We start from the raw sequence: 5,000 nt of genomic DNA on the forward strand, positions 1-5,000 counted from the left end.
TTTCGTCAGTCTTCACGTACTGAGTTCGAAATCCGCCGGAGTAAATTTTTGCCTCTCATACTTTCAGAGTCGATGAAAAAAGTACCAGATACGCACTGGAGTCGATGTAATCGACTATCCCCCTCCCCCAAATTTCAGGCCTTGTGCCTATAATAGAAGGGATTATTATTAAACTAAAAATTATCCAAAAAAGCAATCTCTGCTCATTTTTTTTTCAAGTATTTAAAACTATACTAAAAACTGTCTTTTTTATTATTCTATAATATGTGTGTGTATGTGTGTGTGTGTGTGTGTGTCTGTGTGTGCGCGTGCGTGCATGCAGGTGCCAGTGTGTGTTTGTGCGCACTTGCGAACATCTACATTCATTTTTAATGTTTTGTGAATATAGGTTGTAAGTATGTCCATGCATGCACGTTCCAAACAAATAATAAAACACACAATCCATTATTCTGCCGCAACGCCAACGGCGTATGCATGTACGCTCATGCACGCTCATACACGCACACGTGTGTGTGTGTGTTGTATGAGTGCTGGTGGTTCTCTATCGGTTTTGATTTTCAGAATTCAGTCGTTGGGTTAAGTGTATTACTTGCGCTTGAACGTGTATAAATCTATGCTGTATGTATGTATGTATGTATATATATGTAAATTCCGTTCTGGCTTTGTTTTTTGTTAGCTTTTAACTAGGGTATTGTTCATCCGATTCCGCTGAAATTGTAAGCATAGATACATGAAAGAGCGGGGTGTTCCGTAATCTAAAAGGATTTTCAAAATTGTCAATTTCAAAATGAGACTCGCTATTTTTGTAATCTTTTGTCCTATTTCTTCTGCTATCGCGTTCATTAACCGATACTCTAAACAATTCATTTCTACGTCTTCACATTTAAATGACAGATATATGTAGATAAAGCTTGCTTTTTGTCTCATTTTGATTTAAATATTAGACCACGAACAACTGTATTCCTTTCTGCGTTTTCACACGTTTGTGAGGGGCTAAAAAGCTCGGTATCACTCTAACTTTAATTAACTGTAATCCACCACGTGCATTTGCGGTCAAATGTGTTCTTACAGCTGTTTCTCGTGCAATAAACCAGCTGACATGAAAAACTACCAGGAAAAGGCAAAAAAAAAAAAAATAAAGCAAATAAATAACTGGTGGTTACTCAGTTTTCTGAAGATATTCTCAACAAAATTCAATTGAAAGTAGAAAAGACTAATTGTGGAGATATTTGATGATTGCATGGGGTTGTTGCTTTTGGTTAGGAAATTAAAGATTCCTGAGACGTTAAAACTGTTGACTGTTTCTTCTAAATAAGGAAAATTGATTGATAGTGAATCTTAACACAGTGAACCTTTTCAAAATTGTCATGTGGTCAATAAAATGATGGAAAGCTGTTGAGCCCACAATACCGCTTATTTTTTAAAGTTGGATGAGAAACGTTAGGCAAAGTTTTTAGATGTAACCCCACCCCCAAAGTTTTCACGTTTTATAAGCAACGTAAAAAATTGGAGGGGTTGGGCTACATCTAAAAACCTTGCTTAACGTTTCTCATCCAACTTTAAAAAGTACGCAGTATTGTTCAATTTTTGTGATAAAATTGATTTGCAGAGAACATGCCTTATGCTATTTTATAGCACATTGTGTTATTTCTCCCCCGAGTTTCAACTCTTTTTGTGTCAGTTTTTGAGAGAAGACAGACTTCTCTAAGCATTTTTGCGCCTTTATTGAGTAGTAGTTTCTGTTTGCCTGTCCATCGGGTGATTAAAACTTCCATTTATATTTTTATTCGAAACTAATGTTACTTTTCCTGTAGTTCTTGCCAGTGAAAATCGAAATAAAATATGTAAAGCAACAGTCGTCAAATGCAAAAGCCAAAGAACTGTTTATTGTTTAAATATCACTTGCAATATTCACTTTGGAGATAAAACAGCGTTCAGTCTGGCGTATAGGTGTCAACATGAGGCATGTAATGTGGAAGAGTACATAGTGTTTATCCTAATGTGAAAGTGTTTGAGTGCAAAAAGTTTAAGGTTAACTATGATGCGCGATCCCACTGAAAGTTGTATATATTGTGGGCTGAACAGCTTTCCTTCATTTTATTGGCCACATGACAATTTTGAAATGGTTCACTGTGTTAAGATTCACTATCAATCAATTTTCCTTATTTAGAAGAAACAGTTTTAACGTCTCAGGAATCTTTAGTGCCCTAACCAAAAGCAACAACCCCATACAATCACCAAACATCTTCACAACTTAACGCCGTCCAAGTTAACTCTCTCTTCACCTATAAAAACCGTCCAATGGACGGGGGGTGGGCTTTGCTAGTATATATATATATATATATATATATATATATATATATATATATAAATTTTATAAAGAATATTCGAAAGGAATATTTTATTGAGCTTATATTAAGTGCTCTATTACTTTAAAGCAAATAGATATATATATGTTTTTATATCATTAATAAATTTATAAAATTATTAATAATATTCACAGGAAATCAAAATCCAAATTTCCGAAAGATATATGTTTAATGTGACACAGTAATATTTTGAATTATAATTAAATTAAAATTTAAGACGTACAAAATATAAATATATAGAAAAAATATAAATGTACATAAAAATACATGCGTATATAAATGTATATAAAAATGTATGCGCAATTGAGTATAAATATTATGAGAGTCTAAAAATCAAAAAGTATCTGGCGATCGTTTCACACACACACACACACACACACACACACACACACACATATATATAAAATATATAGTTTTAGGGAAAATAACCAATTTTCAAGAACTCATCGATGAAAATCCACTATCACATATAGAAAAATTAATAACTAAAAGCACAATAAATGAGTATAATATAAAGTAAAGTAAATATAAGGCTCAATTTAATTTTAATTTTTTATAAATTGATTTTAATTGAGTTTTTTACCTGTAATTTTGGATTTTGTCCCTAATATTATTATATATATATATATATATATATATATATATTTATATGTACTTTATTAATAAAACTACAGCACAAAAATATATTCATAGATGTGTATGTGCGTGTGTGTGTGTGTGTGTGTGTGTATGTATGTATGTATATGAAGCATTGAGCAACTGCCTTACCAATCACATTATTTGAAGTGTACTATTAGAATACCAGAACTATTTATAGAACTTAATTTGAAACGTTACGGGATGACAAACACTTTGTTGTTTAATCGGTAATTTGGCCGCTGGACAAGCAATAAACACGTGACTCTCTGACACCTTTATATCTCAAAATAGTGCATTCACTTGCTAATATCTATATAAATTTCATTCAGTCATGGAATGTAATGCTTAAGTATGCGAATACAGCAAGTGCATGTTATCTTTACTATAAACGAGTCAAATATCTAATATTGTTCAGCCAGTGGTTCTAAGTACGCGTTCTTTTACGTGTTGGGGTGATTATTTGGCGATTTATGTGTTAACATACTTGTACCTAATCAAGGCCCTTGACACAACTTTAAACTACATCCTTAAGTGTGACTCTAGTTCTGGAATTCCAGGGTTTTAGGAACGAGAAACATCCTCCAAGTTACTATTTTTTCCCAGGTCTACTCTGATTCAGAGTAGTCGGACTTGTTAGAGTCCCAGTTATAGATTAGTTAGTGTATTAGGGCCCGTCTACCAATGCATGGATGCGACTATCTTTGCAGATGACACATTCATGGTTCAACGAAGGGCAAAAGGGTTATAGCAACACATTGTAGAGAGCAACGAGAAAGATGAGGCAAGTAAGACATTTTGGTGACTCACTGCATCTGTCTGCATCCTCCGACGTCTTACTACTGGATTGAAGCTAGTCATAGACAACAAAATAAGATTAACGGTACACACCTAAACGCATTCAACGCACAAGTCATCGGTCGCTTTGACAGACGAAAATCAAGTACCTGATCATGAAAGGCAGGCATAGCCAAGCAGTTAAGATGCATGCGTCGGAGATCCCGGGATCGGTATCACTTCGTAGCATCGTCAGTGTGTTGTTTCATTCACTATATCTCCGTTTGAAGCGAAAATTTGTGAGTAAAAATTAGAGTACGGAAGCTGTACGGGGAGACATCGAATGGAATTTGGTTATGCTTAAAAAATCCATCCATGTCACATTGCGTGTGACACACTGATTCTAATAGAGAATTTCGTTAAGAATACAAGCGTTTGTGGAATAATCAGTCACTCACGTAATCAATAGATAGGCAATTTGATATGAATGTGTGGTTACTGGTTCATTCCCAATGCACGGCACTGCAGGAACATGTAGATGTGTGACTTGTCGCAGGTAGACATGTATGCGTTTATGTATATATGTACGTATGTATGTACGGTGTATGTAGATTGTTTAAGTATATATACATATACATATATGTGTGTGTATGTGTGTGTGAGTGTGTGTGTATGTGTGTGTGTGTGTGTGTGTGTGGATATATATGAATATATATACATGTATGTCTATGTATGGGATATCAATATATCTGTATATAAGAATATATGGGTATATATATGGATGTGGGTGCGTGTTCATATACAATTATACATGGGTATATAGGGTTATACTGATGTCCTTGCATATGTATATATGCAAACTAGATTGACGATGTGTGAGTGTATGGCTAGCACCTTGCTATTTAGCTCAGATTTCAGGACTGATCGAACTTTCCTATAACATTCCTTCCTGACTTCCTCTTTCATACTTACATACTGAGTGTGAGAGCCCTCGTTTATTCCTAGATATTTGTAGGTCTGTTCTTGCTCAAGTTCTTTTATAACCGTGTTAACACATAACACAACTGAATTAGTGGTCTTCAATTTCCCTTTCTGGAACATGGCCTTGGTACACCTATAAAGACCAAATTCCATTCCGATGTCATCACTGAATGATTTCACAGTACGTAATAGATCTTCAAGCTCATCATTGTCTTTGCTATAAAATTTTAAGTCATC

The 5,000-nt window shown here is 34.4% G+C and overlaps 1 protein-coding gene across 13 annotated transcripts in view; it reads right to left on the reverse strand.

The window, feature by feature from the left end:
• Positions 1-5,000, reverse strand: part of LOC106874495 (uncharacterized) — a 60,869-nt gene that overhangs the window by 6,369 nt on the left and 49,500 nt on the right. The window lies entirely within an intron of this gene.

The sequence above is a fragment of the Octopus bimaculoides genome, chromosome 12, assembly GCF_046866305.1.
Source record: "Octopus bimaculoides isolate indiv1 chromosome 12, ASM4686630v1, whole genome shotgun sequence".
In the NCBI taxonomy this organism is placed as follows: domain Eukaryota; kingdom Metazoa; phylum Mollusca; class Cephalopoda; order Octopoda; family Octopodidae; genus Octopus; species Octopus bimaculoides.